Source organism: Protopterus annectens, chromosome 8.part0, assembly GCF_019279795.1.
Source record: "Protopterus annectens isolate FY-2018-M chromosome 8.part0, PAN1.0, whole genome shotgun sequence".
NCBI classification, from domain to species: Eukaryota; Metazoa; Chordata; order Ceratodontiformes; family Protopteridae; genus Protopterus; species Protopterus annectens.
The window spans coordinates 43,176,102-43,200,376 of NC_056741.1; the positions used below are offsets into that span (position 1 = coordinate 43,176,102).

Consider the following 24,275-nt stretch of genomic DNA (forward strand, 5'->3'; position numbering starts at 1 on the left):
TAAATACCAAAGAGGGGAAGGAGGGAGGGTAAACCTGACTGCAGATGCATACCTATCGGACATCTACATTTATGGTAGGTACAAAACTGTACTATGTCCTTCAAGGATGCATCTGCAGTCATCACATATGGGTAGAATACCATAGCCAATCTGGGGGTGGAGGATATATGTAAAGGATGGTGTAGCTAAAATGCCCTGCAGGACTGCCGTAGCAAAGCCTGCTCTGGATCTGGAATATAAAGGTAAATTGTAATGCTTGGAAAATGTATGCACGGAGCTCCATGTAGCAGCTTCTAAAATGTCCTTGGTAGCCACCCCTCTTAAGAAGGCTGTGGCTCTGGTGGAATGAGGTCTAATGTTAGCTGGCACAGTTTTTCCATGGAAGGAATAACAGAAACGAATGCAATTCCCTATCCATTTTGAAATTGTCTGTTTGGAAATTGCTTTTCCTTGTGCACCAGTAGCATATGCTACCAACAGCTGGTCAGTTTTTCTGTAGCTTTTCGTTCTGTCCAAGTAGTAGCGCAACTGTCTGTGTATGTCCAGAGTGTGCAGAAGTTTCTCCCCTTTGTTTTGTGGATTTGGAAAGAAGGTAGGCAGGTGAATAGCTTGGTTTAATGAGACCCTGGATACCACCTTTGGCATAAATGAAGGATTGGTTCTCAATGAGACTCTGTCCTGATGAAAAATAAGAAATGGCTATACTGCCATGAGGGCCTGTAACTCAGATACTCTCCTTGTTGAGGTTATGGCCAGAAGGAAGGCGGTCTTCCAAGACAGGAACTGTAGTTCTGCAGATGCTGCTGGTTCAAAGGGAGGCAGAGTTAGTTTTTCCAACACGAAGTTAAGGTCCCAAGTAGGCACTGGAGGTTTCCTTGGAGGATTGATGTTTTTAATTCCTCTTAGAAACCGTCTTAGGAGAGGATGAGAAAAAACAGGTGGATCAGTATTGTACTCTGCTGAAATTGCTGAAGCATGAATTTTAATGGAAGAGTAAGACAGGCCATTGTGGAGCATTTCTGCCAAGTATTCCATGATATGTGGCATGTTCATCACTGTCGCATCTAGGCCCTTTGTGGTGTTCCAAATGTGAAATCTTTTCCATTTTGCTGAACATGCCTTTCTTGTGGAAGGCCTGCGAGCTTCCATGATGATATCCTTCACTCTCTTGGATAGCTTATCCTGAGGAGGAGTCAAGGTATTTTCCAGGCTGTTAGTCACAAGGTTTTCAGGTTGGAATGCGGAGTTTTGTAATTGTGCTGTGTCAGGAGAAGTGGCCATTGAGGAAGAGGCCATGGTTTCGTGTGTGACATGCTCTTTAACAGTGGGTACCAGTGCTGTCTTGGCCAGTCCGGAGCTATCAGAATCACTTTTGGCTGCTCTGTCCTGATCTTCAGTAAGACCTTGGTCATTAATGGAAGAGGTGGAAATGCATACACTGTTAGGGTTCTCCAGCTGAAAGATAGGGCGTCCACTTTCCATGCTTGTGGGTGGTATGTCCTTGCGCAGAATTTCTTCAGCTGATGATTGTGGGGGGAGGCAAAAAGATCTATGTCTGGCCTTCCCCATGATTGTGTTATCTGTAAGATGATGTCTGGGTGCAACATCCATTCGTGTGCATCCATGATATTTCTGCTTAAGCTGTCCGCCAGTATATTGTCTTTTCCTGGCACAAACTGGGATTGCAGGTCTATATTGAGTTTCAAGGAAAGTTCCCATAGATTCATTGCCAGTCTGCAAAGAGGGTAGGAATGGGTGCCTCCTTGCTTGTTTATGTACCACATAACTGTGGTGTTGTCTGTCCTTATTAGCAGGTGGCCTGGATGCAGAAAGAGTTTGAAGGCCTCGATTGCATGTATCACTGCCAGCATTTCCTTTTGGTTTATGTGCATGAGTAGCTCCTTTTGTGACCATAGTCCTTGAATACATCTGCCCTCCATGTGTGCTCCCCAACCGTGGTCTGATGCGTCCGTTGTAATAGTTTGGCTGGCTATCTTCTTGCTGAAGGGCAGACCCCTGTTCGATTGGCTTGCTTGAGCCCACCACAGAAATTCCTTTTGGAGACATGGAATGAGTGGGATCAAAGTTTCTAAGCTGTGGCTGTGCTGAGTCCATAAACTCCTTAGGTACCATTGTAGTTTCCTCATATGCAGTCTTGCTTGGGGAATGAGAAGAATGCAAGATGCCATGTAACCCAGGGCCTGCAGGATTTTCCTTGCAGTCAGCTGAGGGTGTCTTGTCAGATTCTTGAAGTAATCCGGTAGTTGTTTGTTTTTCTTCTGTGAGAAAAGCCATTTGGGTGGTTGTGTCTAAATCCGCACCCAGAAAAGTTATTCTTTGGGATGGAACAAGTCTTGATTTGTGAAAGTTGACTGTATATCCCAATGCCTGCAGTATGTGGATGGCATAATTTAAGTCCTTTACCAAAGTTTGTTGGCTGTCCGCTTGTATAAGGCAGTCGTCCAGATATGGGTATTTTTGAATCCCCTGAAGTCTGCAGTGTGCAATTACTGATGACAGGCATTTCGTGAATACTCTGGGCGCAGTAGATAAACCAAAGGGCAATGCTGAGAATTGATAATGCTCTGAGCCTGCAAGAAATCTGAGGTGTCTTCTGCAACTTTGTCTGATAGGGACATGCAGGTATGCCTCCTTGAGGTCTAGAGTCACCAGCCAAGACCCCTTGCCCAGCATGGGAAGGAGTTGCTGTAGAGTCAGCATTTTGAATTTTGGCACAATGAGATAAGTATTCAGTGCGGACAAGTCGAGAATAGGCCTCCATTGATTTTCTTTTCTTGGAACAAGGAAAAGTCTGGAATAAAATCCTTGGCCTTGTTCTGAAAGAGGAACCTTTTCTATAGCTTTCATTTGCATTAAGTTGGAGATTTGTTTCAAAGCCTCTGCCCTTTGATTTGGTGGCAGGTCTGGCATGCCTTTTCTTTTTGGTAATGTGTGAAAATGGAACCTGTATCCTCTGTCTATTATTTGCAGTGTCCATTTGTCTCTTGTAATTGTGTGCCAATTGTCTGAGAATAAAGAAAGCTTTCCGCCCAAAGGTGCTTCTAATTGAGCCCTGGTTGGCGGAATCAAAGCAAAGTCATTGAGTCTGTCCTTGTGCAGCAGTTGTAGGTCCTGCACTACCTCTCTGGTTGGGAGGCTGCCATTGGCGCCCTCTGTAGGAGCCTCTAGCTTGCCCTCTACCTCTGGCACGCCTGTTCTTGCCTCTCTGAAATCTTTGTGTCCGGAAAGGACCAATTCTTGGCAGGCCAATTTCTGCTGAATCTTGGTGGTTGGACTTGTAGAAAATCTTTATCTGTTTGTACAGATTTTGCCTTTTCCTCAACCTTCTATAAGACCTCCTGAGCAGTGGAGCCAAATAACTTTTAGTTATGTACTCACCATAACTTTAGATGTTTGGGATCCATCTCGCCTACATTCTGTACTGATGGGCTCGGAGCCGATCCTCGGCCACGCTATGCTATAGAGCGAAGCCTCTTATTGGCTGAGCTATTCTCTATCCCAGGATGCACCACCACTAATCCCCCAGATCTTGTTTGTCCGCATTCATGCACACACACATAACTTGTTTATATAACATTGCCAGATGTTTCAAGATGAAACAATAGAATTCGGACCGTCCAATCTCTTCTGATCTCCAAGGCAGGGGGAAGGAGGGTGGGTTATTGGGAATGTAGGCGAGATGGATCCCAAACATCTAAAGTTATGGTGAGTACATAACTAAAAGATGTTATGTGATCCTATCTCGCCTACATTCTGTACTGATGGGACAGCGTCCCTAGCACCTAAATCCTGGGTGGCTCACTGGAAAACACTCCTGAGCACTGTGGAACCAAATGAAGCTAGCCCCTGGGATGCCACATCCAATTTGTAGTGGGAAATGAAAGTGTGCGGGGAAGACCACGTAGCCGCAGCACAAATGTCACTAATGGCAAGCTTAGAATGGAATGCTATTGAAGTAGCCATAGCTCTTGTACAGTGAGCTTTGACAGAGGTCGTAAGCTCTTTATTAGAAGAGGAATAAGCTTGACTAATACAGTCCCTGATCCATTTGGCAATAGTGACCTTTGTGACGGCTTTGCCCAATTTATTATCCGAAAAGGACACAAACAATTGATCTGTTTTCCTTGTTTGTTTGGTCCTGTCTAAATAAAAACGCAACTGCCTGTGGACATCCAATGTGTGGAATATGTATTCCGCTTTGTTTGAGTACTTTGGAAAGAAAACTGGAAGTTCTAATGACTGTTGCAGGCAAAAACTGGAACAAACTTTAGGGACAAAGGATGGATTAGGCCTGAGAGATACTCTATCTTTGTGAAAAACCAGGTACGGTGGTTTTACAGATAGAGCTTGAAGCTCTGAAACCCTTCTGGCAGAAGTAATCGCTGCCAGAAAAGCAGTTTTCCAAGATAGAAATTTCAAATCACATGTTGCTGCCGGTTCGAAGGGGGAGGAGGTTAAGGCACGTAACACCACATCGAGATCCCATGGAGGAGCAGGATGAGAAATCGGAGGTCGTAAAAGCGCAGCACCTTTGATTAAGGTTTTACACAATCTGTTGCTCATTAAAGGTGGGTTTATAGATTCATGAAAATTGGAAATAGCTGCCAATTGGACCTTGATGGTAGAGACTGAAGAACCTTGATTGAATACGGAGGTTAGAAATTTTAGGACTTCCGATACAGGAATAGTGATGGGATCCAGACCCCGGAGTTGAGCCCAAATAGCAAATCTCTTCCATTTGCTAGTATACAATTTCTTAGTGGCAAACTTGTGGGCCGAAGATAAGGTATGTATGACTTCCGGGTCTAAGGTATGATTCCTGACTATAGTTGGAAGAGGAGGAGCCAAGCTGTTAACTTCAAAGTGTGAAGGGACTGGTGGAGTAGTCCCGACTGATGAATTAATAGGTCTGGGATCTGATCCAGGAACCATGGACTGTCCAGTGCATATTTCCGAAGATAGGGGAACCATACCAGACGAGGCCAGTAAGGAGCAACTAAGATCATTTTGCTCCCCAAGTGAGACGCCTTTTGGATCACTCTGGGAAGGAGGGGAACTGGGGGGAAGGCGTATAAGCAAGCCGGTGGGCTAAGGATGGGCTAGTGCGTCCATAGGACTCTCCCCCGGAGCTTGAGTGAGGGAGAAGAACTTTCTGAACTTCGCGTTCAGCGGGGTTGCGAAGAGGTCGCAACAAGGAATTCCCCATTTGCTGAAGATCTGAGTTGTCACTGCATTGTTCAGAGACCACTCGTGAGGAGAGAGGATAGTTCTGCTCAGTCTGTCGGCTATCACGTTGGATTTGCCAGGGATATGAGTTGCTATCAGAAAACGTCTGGTCGCCACTGCCCATTCCCAGACTCTCATGGCCTCTCTGCAAAGAGGGTAGGATCTGGTTCCTCCCTGCTTGTTCAGATACCAGACCACTGACATGTTGTCGGAGTGAACGGCAATTACGCCCTGAGGGAGGTAATCGTGGAGGGCTTGTAGAGATAGAAGCACCACCCTCATTTCCAAAATGTTGATATGAAGAAGACTCTCTTCTGAATGCCATTTGCCTTGGACTGACCTGCCCAGGGAATGCCCCCCCCACCCCATCTGGGAGGCATCCGTAGTCAAAGTGGCCATAGGAGGAGGTGGAACAAAGGGTCGACCCTGATCCAGATTGGAGGGCACCAGCCACCAGCGAAGGTCCCGTTTGCAGGTTTCCGTGATCCGTATGAGGTGACAGAGGGAGATCCTGAAAGGACCACTGTGTCGAAATAAGCCACTGGAGAATTCTCATATGCAACCTTGCTAGGGGGACTAGAAGAACAGTGGCCGACATGGATCCCAATAGCTGCAGGACCATCCTGGCTGGAGCTTTGGATCTGAGAAGCAAAGCTCGGACTTGAGCCTGTATGGTTTGTATCCTTTCTGTAGGAAGATAGACCCGCATTTGGTTTGAGTCTATCTCTACTCCGATGAATCTTATGCGTTGAGATGGCAGCAACACAGACTTTGGCCAATTGAAGGTGATTCCAAGGGAAGTGCCTAGTGATATTGTGGCTTGTAGGTTCTGCAATAGTAGACGCCTGGAGGTGGCAGTTAGGAGCCAGTCGTCCAGATACGGAAACACCTGGAATCCTAGACTCCTCAGGTGAGCAGTCACGACCGCCAAACACTTGGTGAACACCCTGGGGGCTGTGGTGAGACCAAAGGGCAGCGCGCAGAACTGAAAATGACTGTCTCCTAGGCTGAAGTGCAAATGTCTCCTGGACGCCTGATCTACCAGGATGTGGTAATAGGCGTCCTTGTGATCTATGGAGCACATCCAAGCACCTTTCTCCAGCAGTGGGAGAATGGATTGTAAGGTGACCATTCGGAACTTGGACTTTTTGACTGAACAATTTAGAATACTAAAATCCAAAATGGGCCTCAAGTCCCCGGTCTTTTTTGGCACCAAAAAGAATCTTGAGCAAGTCCCTAATCCGATCTGGTCTGCGGGGACCGGTTGGATGACTCCTTTTTGAAGCAGCTTTGAGACTTCTAAGGCTGCAATTTCCCGTTGACTGGATGGCGGGTCCGGGATTTTCTTGGACGGAGGTGGGGAGTGAGAAAAGGGGATGGCGTATCCTCCGGCGATAATTCGAAGCACCCATCAGTCCTGAGTGATACCCTCCCAGGCTTTTAGGTGCCTCGAAAAACGACCCCCGACTGGCTCCGGAGCTGCACAGTCGGGCAATCCCTCAGGGATTGTGGAAGGCTGAAGAGCCACGAAAGGACTTGCGGTCTCCAGTGTTGCGGGGGCCTCTGCCGCCTCTGGGATGGCATCTTCCAGAAAAATTTCCCCCTCCTCTGCCTCTAGAAGGGGGATTGTCCTGCTGTGAGGGATAAGACGTCTGGGATCTACGGAACCACATTTTCCCTCCTCTTTTAGCCTTGGGATAAGGCCGAAAGGGAGTGGAAAATTGTGCCCCTACGGCAGTCAAAGTCTTACCTTCTTGCTTGCAGCAGGTCAATGTGTCCTTTACCTTGGGTCCAAACAAAGAGGACCCATCAAAGGGAGCGTCGGCAAAGGAAGACTTAAAGGCTTCCGCAAAATGACACAGGCGGAGCCAGGCTTGCCTCCGTAGAGCAATACCCGTACCCACCGCTCTACTCGCCCCCTCGGCCGCATATGAAATGAGCCTCATGGACGAGTTTGATATCGATGACAGCGTAGCCAACTGAGAGCCAACCATCTGGGCCAGCTACTCAGGTAGGTTACCCAAGAGGGTATCTGAAAGCTCCTTGATCAGATCCCTCTGAAACCTGGTGAAGTGCGTTAAATAGTTCAGGGACCTTAAGGTAAAGGCCGCTGAACTGAGGGTGCGCTCCGTGCGATCCATGCTCCTAGTCTCCTTATTAGGAGGATGGACGGACGTCGAAGCCTCTGCTACATCTTGTTGGGTAGCAGATGCCACCACCAAGGCATCTACAGCCACACCTTTTGTCAAAAACTCCTTCTCTGGGGGTGCTGATAGGAACTTATTTGGGTGAGCAGGCACCGGTTCCACAGAATCTGGATGTTCCCACGCCCTTTGACAGATCAAATCTAGGAGCTCGTCGAAGGGCGGAGACACCCAGGAGGTGGAGGGCTGAGCCCCGAAGGCCTTAAGGAACACCGACTCGTCAGCAGAAGGGGGTTTGAAATGCCAGCCGCCTCGTTGTTTGAGGGGTTCCAAGATGTCTGCGAAGGAGACATCATCTGAGGACGACTTAGGGGACCCCTCTGCATCAAGATCAGTGTCTGACGTGATCATCGGTTATAGACATTTTATAACTGCACCTCGTGCACTTCTTGAACCCTGAGGGTCTATGTTCTTTGGACATAATGCCTCTAAAACAGTCACTATAACAGTGGAACAAAATCACTATCTCAGAAAAACAACAATGTAAAAAAAAAAAAAAATTTATGATACAATACAAATATCACAAACACCAAAAAGGAGGGCCAAGAACCCTCTAACTTAAACAGGTACTTGACCTCCTTAAAAAAAGAGAAACTTGCTAAGGAATAGGGGAAGGCCCCTCTAACTTAAACGGGAAACCTTTCCCTAAACAAACACACAAATTTACCACAAAATTATACCAAAAAACACGCGTACAACAACAATAGCTGTTAAAACAGCTTTTGGGTAAGAATAGAGAATTTCCTGACAGGAAAACTTTAGAAAAAAACAGCACTTAGCTCAGCCAAGTTTGAGACCACGTCCTAGCTTGTAAGCGGCAAACGAGATCTGGGGGATTAGTGGTGGTGCATCCTGGGATAGAGAATAGCTCAGCCAATAAGAGGCTTCGCTCTATAGCATAGCGTGCAGAGTCGGAGCCGAGGATCGGCTCTGAGCCCATCAGTACAGAATGTAGGCGAGATAGGATCACATAACATCTTTTGCTTTTCCAGGGGAGCATCCAGGAGCTTAGCTTTAACATGGTCTGGCAGAGATTGTTCCTTCAGCCAAGCATGCCTACGTATGACTGCACCTGTCATAGCTGACCTACATGAAGCTTCCAATGCATCATAACCACATTGTAAGAAATGGTTACTAACCTGCTGGGAGTTATGTACCAGATCCTGTAGTGATTTGCGATCTTAGGGGTTCAGGTGAAGACAATTCATCTAACAAATACTCTTGGTACTGTATCATACGAAATTGACAATTTAATGCCCTCATAGAAAGAGTAGCAGAAGTATACACTTTTTTACCCCATCTCTCTAAAGCCCTGGACTCCCTTTCAGAGGGGAATGGATTTTTAGAGGTGGCAGCCGCAACCCCTTTAGGGCCCTGGGAAATAGTTTCTGGATCAGCAGAGTGGGCCTTGTAAAGAAAATGATGCGAGTCCGGGACCCTGTAGTACCTATCGGGTTTGACAGGGGCCGGGGGAAGTGTGTCAGGGGTTATGCTAGACTCAGAGTACACATCATCAATGACATTAAAAACAGGAGGAATAGCCATAGGTCTATGCTGAGGTAAATGCAGAAAAGTTCTTAATCTTTTCCTGGAATCAGAAAATTCCTGGCCCTGCCATTTGAAATGCTCTCTCAGTGTGAAGGGTCTCACCAAAGAATAGCTCTTCAGGAGGGGAGGCCGAGGGGATGGATTCCTCTGCATCAGAATTCTCGTAGGCCGAAAAAGCCTCCTACTGGTAGTCCGAGAGAGCAGAGCCATCAGAGGCCTCCTCTGAGGAGTGGGGATCAGAGGGCTCAACCCTGGGCCTTTTGTCTAGAGGAGGTTGAGATCCCCTAATCAAGGAAATAAGGTCCTCTGCTAAAGTAAGAATCTGTGAACTTGTAGAGGGTCCCTGAGGAATAACCCTGGGAGGCATAGCTTTTGTATGTTTAGCAACTTTAGCCCTGGTGAATGCCTTTATGGACATGGATGCAGGAGGCCTAGCTGCACCACGTGCTGGAGTAGTTTTGTCTAGAGGAATGGTGTCGGAAGTTTCCAAAACACCAGTTTCTGAAGGAAATTCAATAACCGACTCAGCAGGGGCCTCCAGGGCCGAGGTTGTCGGTTGAGCGGTTTCGGAAGTACCAAGGACTCTGTTTCAGCCGAGACAGAGACACTCGCGGTAGGCCTGGCCGTGGTTTCAGCCGAAACCGTGGCCCACGCGTGTCGGTCCTTGTCCTTCCGTTTCTTTATTAAATGTGAAGTCGGAGTCTGACGGCATTTTGTATGAAAAACTAGCCCCAAAAAAATTCCTCTGCGAACTCCGCCCGACATCTAAGAGTGCGTCAGTTGAAGGAAGCACAGGCTGAACAGGCCGAGACGTCGTGGTGTGGGCCTAGGCAGGGGAGGCAGTAAGAGAGGAAATCCTTATGAGGTATTTGTTTCCCACAAGTTAAACAATTATTAACTTTATCTGTCATCGGCTGAGGCAAGAGAGAGTCCCCAACGGGGTACTTAGCTTTTGAAGTCTTCGGTAGCTGAATTACAGGAGCTGGCCGACCGGCACTTGCGAACTGCTTCTGCTTCGGGCACCACGCGGCAAGAAAGACTGAGGAAGATGGCGTCGGCTGACGCTTTTATACCCCAGGCACTCTGACGTTGGGGAGGGGGCGACGTCAGCCGACGCCAGACCCAGACTTTGGAATCCGGCCGACCGAAGGGCTGCCTGAGGCAGGACAACCCATATGTGATGACTGCAGATGCATCCTTGAAGGACATCAGTAGAGTAAAACCCTTGCCCTTTTTCATGTTCTGGTACTGGCTGAAGAGCACCCATATCCATGAGGGAAGCAACTTGTTTCTGTGCCTCTGCCCATTGATTTTTTGGCAGATCTGGCCAACCGTTTGGAATTGGCAAGGTATGGAAATGAAATCTGTATCCCTGAGATTCTACGTTTAATATTCACTTGTCCTGAGTCATTAACTGCCAATTTTGAGCATGAAGTTCTAATTTTCCCCCTAAGGGGGCTGCTGAAAGATAAGAGCTTGGTGATGGCAGAGGGAAGTCATTGAGACTGTTTACTGTAGGGTTGTGCTTTGTTTCCTCCAGATTTGGAGGTAGAGGCACCCCATTGCTTTGACCTGTAAGAACCCCGTGATTGGTATCTAGAGCCTTTTGAGCGCCTGGATTTGCCCCATGAGGCTCTGTCGGACACAGGAAAGGACCAATATTTGTAGGCCAGTGTCTACTGAATCTTGGTGGCTGCACTTGTAAGAAGTCTTTTACAGTTTGCATAGACTTAGCTTTGTCTTCCATTTTCTTTAAAACCTCTTCTGTCTTATTACCAAACCGAGTATCATACTGTAAAGGTGCATCCAACAATTTAGCTTTAACATGATCAGGCAGATTTTGCTCCTTGAGCCAGGCATGCCTTCTAATCACAGATCCAGTAACTGCAGCCCTGCAGGAGGCCTCCAAGGAATCAAAACCACATTGCAGAGTATGCTTTCCAACCTGTTCTGCTGCATGCAATAATTCCTGTAATTCTTTATTTTTCACACATTCAGAAATAAACGACATTTTCTGTTTCAATAATCCCATAACATGCTGTTGATATTTGAGCATATGAAACTGACAGTTTAAAGCCGTAATTGCCAAAGTTGCAGACATATAAACCTTCTTTCCCCATCTATCAAGCGCCCTGGAATGTCTAACAGAGGGGGTAGGATTCTTAGCTGTTGAGGCCTTTACATCTTTGGAACCCTGTGAGATAGTTTCAGGGTTTGCAGCAGGATTTTTGAATAAAAATTTGTGAGAGTCAGGAACCCTGTAATATCTGTTTGGCTTACTAGGAGCCGAATGTAGGGAATCTGGAGCCATGCTGGATTCCGAAAACACATTATCAACAATGTCTAATACAGGAGGTATGGCCAAAGGCCTATGCTGAGGAAGAAGGAAATCCCTAAGCCTCTTTTTTGATTCTGAGAAATCCTGACTCTCCCAATGAAAATGTTCCCTCAAAGTATGCAAGGTTTCTCTAAAAGAATAATCTTCAGGAGGAGATGCAGATGGGATGGATTCTTCTGCATCTGAATCCTCATAGGGTGGTATAGAAAATTCCTGATCAGAAGAAATAGAAACCTGATCTGAAGATTCATAATCAGTGTCTTGTCTAGGCCTCTCTTCGGGGGGGGGGGGGTTGGGAACCCTGATCAAGGTAATTAAGTCTTCAGCCATTTTGATCATGTGTTTTTTGGGCATAGAGGCCTGAGCATGTGGCTCATGCGTCAGTTTTTTAGCCTTAGAAGTTGCTTTTGTCTTTGTTTTTGAAGCTGGCATTGGTTTTATATAAAAATGCTGAGGCCTGAAAACACCCTCAGAAGCCAGTGCCAGCTCAGCGGCTCTGGACCCAGAGGGAGAGATCTGCGGGTACAATACTTTGAGAATCTCGCGGCATGCCGGACTCCACATGGGTCTCGGTAGATGCCTGCGACTCAAAAGTAGCGGGTATCAGGGGCTGCGAAAGTGTCTCACTGAGTACCGGCGACTGGCTTAGGAGAAGCTTCATCGGTTTTGGACCTAGACGGTCTGTCTCTGTCCTTTTCTTTGCGTTTTTTGTGAACTCCCGTAGTCTGATTGCTATCAGACGACATTTCAGGGCAGTTAAATCTGTTTCCAAAATATTTTAAAGCAAAGATATACCAACACTTAATAGTGCATTGGTTAAATCTAGCACAAAACAGACAGCAAGGCATGTTATGATCTGGGCCTAGGCAAGGAATACAGTAGAAGTGGAAATCCTTCTGAGGTATTTGCTTCCCACAAGTAATGCAATTATTAACTTTTACTGACATCGGTAAGGAGCAAGAAAAAGTTTCCCCAACGGGGTACTTAGCTTTAATAGAAGACTTTGGTTCTGAAACTCGAATACGAAAATTTCAGGAGTCGGCCGACCGGCACTTGCGAACTGCTTCTGCTTCGGGCACTGCGTGGCAAGAAAGACTAAAGAAAATGGCGTCGGCTGCATGTTTTATATCCCTGACGACATGATGTCATGGAAGAGGAGACAGCAACCGACACAGGACCCAAGACTTTGATATTCAGGCCGACTGAGGGCAACTTGCCAGCAGATTAGCCAAATGTAATGACTGCAACAGTGAAACACGAAGAACATCTGATAGTGCATGGAGCCTGCCCTGAAGCGTAGGTATTTCCTGCAAGATTCCCTTATTAGAATGTGCAGGTAAGCTTCCTTTAAGTCTAAGGTTGCCAACCAGGCATCTTTGCCTAGCATACGAAGCAGCTGTTGAAGTGTTAGCATTTTGAATTTTGAGATTACCAAAAAAGGTGCTTAGAATAGAGAGGTCCAGGATAGGATGCCAGGAGCTGTCTTTTCTGGGTACCAGGAAAAGTGATGAATAAAAACCTTGGCCCCTTTCTTCTTCAGAGACAGGTTGAATAGCCCTGATACTTAGGAGAGAGAAAACCTGCTGTTGAGCTTCTGCCCATTGGTTTGGGGGTAGGTCTGGCCAACCGTTTGGGGTTGGTAGGGTGTGGAAATGGAATCTGTATCCTTGGAAAACTATATTTACTTATTTATTGACATTTGTTAACTGGGTTTGTCCAACTGGGCTTGTGGCCCATTTTCAGTGGAGACCCATTTGTCCTGGGTAATGAATTCCCAGTTCTTTGCATGCAGGGTGAGCTTTCCTCCTAAGGGAGCAGGCAGTTGAGCAGGACTTGGAAGGGTTAAGGTTAAGTCAGTGTGACATTTTTCTGTAGGGGGGTGTCTTACTACTTCCGGCTTTGGACGTGGTAGCCCCCCACTGCTTAGGCCTGTGCATAGCCTGAGACTGTAACCTAGGTGGTCTGCTGTTCCTGGGTTTGGACCGAAGACCTGGAAGAGACTGGAAAGGACCAATTCTTTGAAGGCCAATGCCTACTAAATCTGGGAGGCTGTACTTGCAGGAACTCTAACAGTTTGCATAGATTTAGCTTTTTCCTCAATCTTTTTGAGGACTTCTGCTTTGTTGCCAAACAGGCGGTCTTGGTTTAAGGAAGCATTCAGTAATTTAGCTTTGACATGATCTGGCAAGTTTAGCTCCTTAAGCCAAGCATGCCTTCTAAGTAGACCCAGTGTTAACAGCCCTGCAAGATACTTCTAAAGAGTCAGAAAAACATTGCAAAGTATGTTTACCAACTTGTTCAGCAGAATGCACTAAATCCTGTAATTCTTTGTGTTCAGCACAGTCAGGTATCAACATAATTTTCTGTTTAAGTGATCCCATAATATGCTGCTGGTACTTTAACATATGAAACTGGCAAATTAAAGCCCTAATGGCCAAAGTAGCAGAAGTGTATACCTTCTTACCCCATCTGTCCAGGGCTCTAGCATCTCTATCAGAAGGGGTAGGACTTTTGGCAGCAGTAGCCTTAATGCCCTTTGGTCCTTGGGAAATGGTCTCTGGATCCGCAGGAGGGTTCTTGAAGAGGAACTTGAGTCAGGTACTCTAATACCCATCAGGTTTTCTGGGAGCTGGAGGTAAAGTGTCTGGGGACAGGCTTGATTCCAAGAAGGCATCATCTACAATGTCCAGAACAGGAGGGATAGCTAAAGGCCTGTGTTGAGGAAGAATTCTCTAAGCCTCTTTTTGGAGTTGAGTAATCCTAGCTTTCCTGGCGGAAATGCTCCCTAAGTGTGTGCAAGGTTTCACCAAAAGAAAAATCTTCTGGAGGGAATGGAATCCTCTGCATCAGAATCCTCATAGGTAGATAAGGGCAAATCCTGGTAATCAGAAGAAAAAGAAATATCAGAATCCTGATCAGAAGAATCAGAAGGAAAATCCGTTCTAGGTCTCAGACGGGGAAGGCTGGCTTCCCCTAATTAAAGTAATAAGGTCTTCAGCCATTCTAAGCATTTGTTTTTTAGGCATATGGGACTGACCATGCGATTTGGATGTCGGTTTTCTAGTTGTGGGTAAAGTTTTAGGCCTGGAAGAAGAAGATGGTGTTGGTTTAAAATGCAAATCTGTAGGCTTGAATACACCCTCAGAAGCCGGTGCCTGCACAGCATCTCCGGACCCATCCAAGGTAGAGACATCCGCAGGTACCATAGTCGAAGCATCTCGCGGCATACCGGACACCGAATGGGTCTCTGTAGAGGCCTGCGAATCAGAAGTAGCTGGTATCAGGGGCTGTGAAAGTGCCTCACTGTGTACTGGCAAACTGGCGACTGGCTTAGGAGAAGCGCCGTCGGCAGCTTTGGACCTTGGCGGCCTGTCTGTCTTTATCTTTGCGTTTTCTCGGAATCCCGGTAGTCTGATGGCTAACCAACGACATTTCTGGATAATTAAACAGAGAACCAAAATATTTAGAGGCGAAAATATACAGACGACGGATAATGCACTGATTAAATAAAGCACAAAACCGACAGCAAGGTACGTCATTGTCAGGGCCTAGGCAAGGAATGCAGTACAAATGAAAATCTTTATGAGGTATTTGCTTTCAACAAGTAATGCAATTATTAGCTTTTACTGACATCGAGAAGGAGCAAGAAAAAGTTTCCCCAACAGGGTACTTAGCTTTAGTTGAAGACTTCGGTTCTGAAACTCGTAAATGAAAATTTCAGGAGTCGGCCGACCGGCACTTGCGAACTGCTTCTGCTTCAGGCACCGCACGGCAAGAAAGACTGATGTAATGGCGTCAGCTGCATGTTTTATACCCCTGACTACCTGAAGTCATGGAAGAAGGGATAGCAACCGATACAGGACCCAAGACTTTGTTAATCAGGCCGACTGAGGGCTACCAGCAAGCAGATAACCCAAATGTAATGACTGCAACCGTGAAACATGAAGAACATCTGCTTCTACTTCGGGCACCGTGCGGCAAGAAAGATAGATGTAATGGCGTCGGCTGCATGTTTTATACCCCTGACGACCGGACGTCATGGAAGAAGAGACAGCATCCGAAGCAGGAATCCAAGACTTTGATATTCAGGCCGGCTGAGGGCTACCTGCAGACAAATGATCCAAATGTAATGAGTGCAACAGTGAAACACTAAGAATATCATAGTTGGTTTCAGGCGCTTGTCCACTGAAGTTTTTATATGCATCCTCATGAGGGGGGCAGCTGGCATTAGAATTGTGAAGACTGAATCAAATTTCCCTCTACTCTCTGACTTTCACCATTACCTAGTGTGTTATCTGCTGGAAGTCAGAAATCCCACTGTCAAGTCCTGAAAGCAATCAATGATGAACAGCAGAGCTCTCTCCATCTTCCTCTCAAGTGTCCAAATATGAATGCCCTTGGTTCTACATTAAGCAATCAATGAAGCCAGACATTCTATAAAAATATAGGTGCAACAGCCAATCCAAAGGGCAAGGAAGTAAAATGATAATTTGGAGGCCCAGCCACAAATCTAGGAGAGCAGCCTTGATCTCTAATCTGTGAGGGTAAGTGCTACTGATGTCCAAGTTTTCCCATCAGGGAGTAAGAGGGATAAGAAAGCTTAAAATGATAGATCATTACATTTTGGAACTCAGACAGGTAGTTGGCCTCCTTTCTGGACAGTTGGAAGATCCTGGAGTAAAGCCACCTGTTCAGGTCCTGTTTCAATACATTTCACATCACTCCTAGTTATAAGGGCTCCTGCACATTTTTTGGGTGGGGGACCACATGTTCTCTGCTCATTAATATGACTGATATTTTTGGTTTTCTTAACTTTCCCCATTTTGATGCACTGAGTTACCCTTCCTGACATCCAAAGGTGAATGGAATGGGTAGTGTTCAAGGCTGGTGTAGTTTTTGGGGGTGAGAGATTAAAATCTTTGTAGTCATGACATCTCCTTGGTATGTAAAGGGCCCAGGACATTGCTGCCCCCCCCCCCCCCGTTTTTCTGACTTTTTTCATATTGGCCCTGCTTACCTTTTCCTTGCTTGCAGTAATAGGGCCCATGTTTGTAGCATCGTCCAGGCAGGTGTCCTGGTCACTGATCTAACATATGCCTATTTGGATGCTGCATACCACCTGACTGATGGGGTGAGGTACAATAATTGTGCCCTAAGATCATATTTGTGCTAAAGGTAGCTAGTTCCCTCAGTGCCTCCTTCCTTACTACCTGATATTTGCCCTCTCCTTTCCACAACATGATGTCCCACACATTGCTTTCTTCATTAAGACTTAAGTTCATTTTTTTCTCCTCATGATCTTCCATGACCTCTCTTCCAGCCTTGCTAGATTCTTCCCCTCCCTTCTGATATATACCCAGAACTAGCTTTGGAGTTTGCCCCCCTACATTGCTTTTATTGATGCAGTCACTCAATGACAGCTGGTAAACAATCATACCTTTAAAAATGTTTTTTTTTTTTTTCAGATAATGACTTGTACAGCAACCTAATGGTTTGTTGCCATGTTTAAAAAGAACAGTTTGACACTTTACAAGCTGTTTATTTAACATTTATTTTCTGGGAAAGTCCGACTTGGAATGAAGCAATGGAGAAAACTTGAGAACCCGGAGAAAACCCACACGAATGCAGGGCGGACATGCAGACTCCACTCAGAAAGCACTCCAGTCGAGAATTGAACTGGAGAACCCTTGCTGTGAGGCGACAATGCTACCACTGCACTGTCCAAATCTATTCAGTGCTTTCTAAAAAAAAAAAAAAAAAAATGGCAGCTGTCCCCCTCCACCTTACCTTTCCTACGGCTATTATACACATAAAACTTGTTACCCTTCAGGACCCTTTTTTGCTGTCTTTCTGTTCGCCTCCTTATACTATGTCTTCTCTACATCTGTGCCTCTCCCCTCCACATTATGAATGCTATGTCTTCTGCCTGACTGTTTCCCAGCAGACAAAAATCACTGAAGTCATCTGCAGGTGATCTTACAAAAACAGTAATTATGGTCATGTTCCAACTTAGCTTGCAGATGCTAAATCAGCTGGCTCACTGATCTAGGCTGTACAGTCGCTATAAACAGACTGCTCCCTCCAGAGTTGCCAATTCATGAGTAGCAGCAGGCTTTGAAACAGCACTCCTGACCAGCACTGAACTTTGACTTGTACTTGGAGGAAAGAACTCCTAGGCAAAAGCACTCCAAATACACTGCTGCAAGGAGAGCATGCATATTAAAATAAAGAAAGTCAAGATGGTTAACGTGTTTACCTCACAGACACAAGTTTGATTCTTACCTTGGAGAAAAATTTGGTAGGCTTAAAATAGTCCAGAATGGCAACTAGCCTGCCTAGTACTTCCCTACGAACTTACAACAGGGCTGCCCCCCCTTGTGTTGTTGATATTATAAAAGCAGTAACAGTTCTGATGGAACTAAGTGAACAACATGTTTGTGCTGCAGAATACGCTCATCTGCTGAAGGAAATTTTACATTCTAGAACTTAGTAAAATCATACTATACTGTTGAGGTGACAATCTGTCCACAATACGCGTGTTCTGCAGATCTTCCCTTAGTATCCTAAAGGGGGTGCATACACACAAGATTAAGAATCCATCTTGTTGCAGTGGCATTTAACTGCAACTGGCACAGTTCATCTGATTTATGTACCTTTCCACTACCTACACTCTGACTGTGGTGGTTTTATCTTTGCAAGAAAATGTTACATTCAATTACTCTGAACACTGAAAAACTTGTTCAAGAAATAAATGTAATCCAGTTATGGTCTATTTATAACAGTAAATGGTATAAAATGAGCTGCTTTAGAGAGAAAAAAAATAATTATTGACATTTGTACACAGTACATCAATGGTGATTAAAGAAGACCTTAGTTTTGTTTTTTTCCTGGTTTACACTGCCATAAAGAAAATGCACATTTATTATTTTATCCACCAAAATTACATTCTGCTCCTGTGTGGCTTAAAAAAAAAATAAATAAATAAACTTGCCACAGCAGAAAATGTTCTACATATTAGGGTAGTAAAACTGCACACAGGCCAAGAAGTTAAACTAAAACACACTTTCTTCTCTTCACTGTTGAAGTATTTGAAACAGAAGGGATCTCCCACCCAGGGCAGCCTGATGCTCGGCCAGAATACCAAAGCCCAGTGATCTTGTATGCGCCGTAAGTCACACCCTACTGCAATTCCTCTTTTTTGGTTCTTACTAACTCTTCTTTTATGCCAAAGGTAGTAAATGAATTGGCCTTAAATCAGCCGGTGCAACTCTCTTCCCTTTTTTCCCTTCTCAGTCTACTAGTGAGAGGGTCCTGCATACCTTGGATTTGCACAGACAGCTCCAGTACTATTTTGAGATAACTAAGGTCATTTGCAAGTCTTTTTTCCTTTCATCCCAGGGCATTGGGTTTGACTGTTTCTAGGCAAACCATCTTCTTCTGGATATCCAAGGCCATTTCCTTTTGTTACATTTTTCATGGCAAATCTCGGTCTACTTCAGTCTAAGTCATTCCACTAAAGCTGTTGCCTTTTCTGGTATCTTCTTCAAGAGACTGGACAGCAGTTCCAGTCTTGAAGCTGCTACCGGGTCTTCAGTGCATACCTTTACTAAGCATAAGATGGACATCTAGGGCCACAGCATGTTTTGCTAGAAACATTTTATATGGGTTTGTTGAAGGCTGCTCTTAGCCTTCCAGCTCCCATTCCGTTTCCTGAGCTCTCCCTTCTGTTTCGAATACTGCAACAATGATATAGAAAGACATAAAACAGTTGTGTAAAATTTTACCATAACTGTAGATGTCTTTCTCTTCACTGCCAAACCCTTGTTTATTCTGTTTTTTTGGTTTAGATTTCCCTTCTGGCTGAGGGTTTCCCAGTTTTCTTCTGCATTTTTTTCTTCTGGATATGCATGGACTCCTTTGTCCTGTGGAGACTGTTCTCTTCTAGGGCAATTCAGTTCTGGGTGGCTGATTTTGTAAGTCCCATTCTCTGACATTCTCGTTCACTGGTCACACCTTTGATCAACTCCCCAGGGACTTGTCAAGACTGGAGAAGACAGTGTATGTTCTTTCAGAAGTTGGGCAGACAGGCCTGTTACCTGCAGTTGATAATATAACCATTCCATCGCTTATCCTGCTTCTATTTTTAAATTCTTTTTTCACTTTTCTCCTCCACCAAGTAGAATAAAGATATCCCCATCAGTGACCAGCCAGTGAGGATTTTTATATTTCTAACCTGGCGCGGATGCAATGTTTGATACAGGACAGTAATATTACTTGGGGGGGGGGGTCTGTGCTTTTGAGGTGCCATTAAACTGAGGCCCCTTAAGCCTCAACTGGTGTCAGCTAAGTGGAATGTTAAAGATCCTGATGGTATGTAATGAATCCTGATCAAACTGCACTCAGTCAGGATAAATATCACCTTTAGACTGACATGAAAACAGACATGAACTGACTGCAAAAGGAAAGTAAATAAAATATGTACAAAATGAACAATGATCTGGTTCCATACCAGTATGTCATGTGTAATGCATGCAATACAGCAAAGAGGCAAAATTACTTTAAGGATTAATGAAAATGCTAACAGAACAAAAGAAGACCCAGAAGGGGAGGAAAATCCACAGACATTGCAAGATAATGCAAGTAAGGTTTCTGGATTTTATTAATGTGTGCCCTAAATTTCCTGCCCAGCTTCATACAAACATACAGTCTATTTATACCTATATACATACATACAGTATACATAGACAACATCAAATGCCAATGGATAATCCCCCCCCCCCCCAAAAAAAAAAACAATACGGCCAACAACACAACTGAGATCATTGCGTGTCCCATCTCTTCATTTGTTAGCCGAGTTCACAAGCACCACAAGTTGGCTGCTTAGGAGAAACAGGTACAAGCCACCCTCAGAGGTAACTTTTTAGTTGTGACAGCTATAAGAAAATTAAGAGTTGCTGCAAAATTAATCAGATAAGCTTTTATTTCACAGACCTTCACTTTTACAAACTTCTGAGGTATGTTTACAAGCCACAGGTAATGGGTTTCAGTAAGGCAGACATTTGATGACTCAATACATGCTGCCTCTTCCTCTGGCCTATGTCCAGCACAATACATACTCCTGTTCCACTCTGGACACACATTTCATTGAAAAGTGGGACTAAGAAACAAGTATTTTATTGCAAATCCCCAAAGACAAGTGAAAATAATTCAGCTAAATAAAACCTAATTACTTACAAATATCTGATCATCAATGTAAGGTCACCTCAAACTCTTGATAAACAAAATGGCACTCCCAGCCTGAGGAAATAACATGCCTTGTGGGGGGTAACACTATGGACAAAGTATGTGTGTACACCACAGTACCTGCTAGGCACCACAGGTATACAAGTACATGAATGTTTCAATGTCAAAGTCTTCTCGCAGAGAACAGCTGTTCGCATTGCAAGATGAAACCAGTATGGTCTTTAATTCAGTTAACAAAACAAACCATTCTCCGAGTGCTATGCATCAGAGGCAGGGTGGGGCACTTCATAGTAAAGAAAGAAAATAAATAATAAATTAAAGCAAGACTAAAATATTACGATCCACTCATCTATACATGGTTTTGAACAACCACATTAACCAAACTACTGCTGCTTCAGGGATCATTAATTAGGAAGAGGGGCATCTACCTGGATTTGCAATCCAACGTTAAAGAGACAAAAATGGTGATGTCAAACCTGCCAGACATGGAACCAGCTCCCCTCCAATCCTCACCCATATAAACGGAAGAGGAGGAGGAATGGAAGACAGGAGACAGAAAGTTAGCTCACCCGTATCTCTCGTTTTTGTACCCAAAAATGGTCTACTAAAGATTCAGCCATCAGTTCAGTGTCCGCTTGCCATTAATGAAAGTGCTTGTGAATTGCACTGACATACACCATAGACCCATGGAGTTAAAATGGACAGGAGGTGATGTGAAATACATATCTTTATGCATATAAAAAAGATTAAAAATGCAGCCACTATTTTAAACAGAAAACACAATGTTGCTGAATTCCTACTGACCCTGTTCACAAATATTTTCAGTTTTCACCCATTCATTGTTGGGAGATCTTCAGAAAATCCTTTTTATAGTCCTCCTACCTCAAAACGGGCTCTCTATATTTTGCTAGCCTAAAGTGTTAGTGAAATGTCCCTAAATCTAAAATAAAGGAGTTTTAAAGTAGCAGCTGTTGGCTTTCAATGTACTTTCTGACTTCAAAGTCAGAAGACAACATAACTGTTTTACCTTCATTAATGCCCCCCCCCCCCCAAAAAAAAAAAAAACTTTCAAAGCTGTTCTCTTTACTGTAATGTGGCAAAAATCTGGATGCATCAAGCATCTAAATTAGGGCCATGCATTATTAAATGAAAAACAGCATACCTCTTGCTGAGGATGGCTGTATCAGTTACAATGTGTTGTGAGACATAGCGGTCACCAGAAATGAAGTTACTTAGAGCACCATAGTCTGCTACCTAGAAAGAGGGCAAAAAAGGTAGTTAGCATCAGGGCACAAACAAGCATAATGTCTTTGAAGACTTTCTCAAATATGCTTTCAGCCTCTGAAGGAAATGTACCCATTTCTCCTATAGCAAAACAGGTAAGATACACAGCATTCATGGTAACGTTAACCCCCTTGCCTGACAATGTTAAGCATACAGACATCTTGTAACCCCCCCCCCCCCAACACTTCTCCACATAAAGAATCCTTACAATTTTCTCTTTTATATTAACAACTTATTGTTCACATTACTAGTATGTACAATACTGAGGTTAGAAATGAAAAACTGGATTGTGGAAGAGTAAACAGGGTAGTAATAAATTGTGAAAACAAACAGAAAATTCTTCCTCTGCCCAATCTCTGGGCTGACCTTTTTTTATATTAGTACAACTTCATTTTATAAAATAAAATTGCAATATTAAGCACAGCAACTCTGCAGACATTTTACAAAATGAGGAGGCTGCAAAGCCAATGCTCTTTAAGAAGGGAGCATGTGGGGATGACATTCAGAATAAGAAAAATCAAGAATACAAAAAAAAAAAAAAAAAAAAAGATTTCTTTGTCCTGTACAGAAGGAGATATTCTTCAGCTCTGCTGCCCCCTAATGGTAGAGGATGATATACCGAAGTGAGCTCCTGCTTTTCAGAATCTGCTGCATTCAGTTATCTGTCAAGCTGGACCTGAGAGGAGAGAAAAAAAAAAAAAAGAAGTCAGACATTTTTCTATGCTAACTCCAGTCTCAAAAGTAGCTCATACGTCAATAATAGATCTTTGAAGTTCATAGGTTCATAGACTGTGTTATGTTGTGATTTCAGGTTGAGTAAATACAGCTCCACAAGACACAAATTGCCAGCATTAATGCCTGTACCACGTCTCAGCTGTCCAGATATTTTTGGTCTGTTCCTCGTAAAATTTGAGGTTTTCTGGCATATCACTGGGGACTGAAATCACTAAAATGACAGACATTTGCATTTCAGATGCAATATCCTTCAGAAAATGCATGCTAACAACCTGTTCTAGTAACTTTCTAAACTTATAAGAGCAACAGCAGTGGTTAGCGTTGCCGCCTCACAGCAAGAGGTTCTCCCGTTCGATTCTCAGCTGGAGCGCCTTGTGTGTGGAGTCTGCATGTCCTCCCTGTGGCTGAGTGATGTTAAAGACATGCAGGTAGGTGCAAGCATGAATGGGCGTGCCTTCATTGAAGATTGGGCGTCAGTCTGGCAACTCAGCACCGGAAAATCCACTGCCAATCATGAGCGGACCGGAGTTCAGTTGTGGCGACTCCTAACCTAAAGCCTAAAGACTATTGAAAATCTCACCCTAATGTGGGCTTTTGCTCCTCCCATTACTTTGGGCTTTGTCTAGATTTTTTTTACACTAAGAGACCAAGGAAAGGTACGATTGCCCATTGTTACCAGAAGGTGCAATTTCAGACCAATTCTTACTCAAGAAACAGGCCTTTGGGCACTAAAAGGACAGAAGTTGCCCAACATGTGGTGAAATGTTTGCACAACGCAAATTAAACAGAAGCAGTGTGATGGAGTGTAGAATGAGCAATACCTACTCTTACACCAGAGAAGACGACAGTGGATAATTTATGTAGAAGTACACAGCTGGTGACACAAACCAAACCTAATGACACCATCATGACTTCTCTGCAGTGCCTATGACAATAGTTAGCGCTCAACCACTCCAGTTGTCTATGTGCCACTAACAGATGACTCGGGTGGTATAGGAAAAAGTCTTCACCACACTAGACTAATCTGATTAGTGGTTTGAGGACTTGATGGAACAGGCAGGAAAAGGGCATGTCCATCCTGGGAAGACTGCAGGGGTGCAAAGTATGTCCTGAGGATAGACGTTTGGCACACCGAGCTACCACATGCTGCTAGCCTTCAAAACAAGTGCAAAGGAACATGAGCTTATAGATAGGCATAATAGACCTCTTCAGTAAATAAAATAGCTAGTCTACATGGTCAGGGCCATAACAAGTCCTTATAGCCAGGATGCCAGTGAGGACAAAAACATCCTGATTGCTGTCTGTGACCCCCCACTCCCCAGGAAAGCTCTCACCCTCAACATCTGGTAAGCCCCTCAAGGACCCGTCTTTGCAAGTGTAGCTGGGTCTCCAGACACAAATAATTAGTGGGTCTCTGGTTTGCCATGACCATAGTGAATATCCACACAAAGCTTATTTTGAGACTAATGCAGAGTACCTCAGAGACTTACCTTTGTAAACAACCAACTCAACAGGCTGTAAAAAGTACAGTTGTGTACACTTACCATAAATGTAGATGTTAGAGTGTATTCACTGTTGCAGTCATCACATTATGGTTATCCCTGCCAGGGTAGCCCTCAGTTGGCCCAAATACCAGAGGCTTAGTATTTATGCGTCAGTTGCTGTCGCTCCAGGAC

At 44.5% G+C, this 24,275-nt stretch overlaps 1 protein-coding gene across 1 annotated transcript in view; it reads right to left on the bottom strand.

The window, feature by feature from the left end:
* Positions 1–19,972: 19,972 nt before the first annotated feature.
* The window catches only part of MLF2 (myeloid leukemia factor 2), a gene marked incomplete in the record, with an annotated part of 514,405 nt that continues 510,102 nt past the window's right edge, over positions 19,973–24,275 (bottom strand). The window contains 1 exon segment of the mRNA XM_044079594.1: positions 19,973–22,540.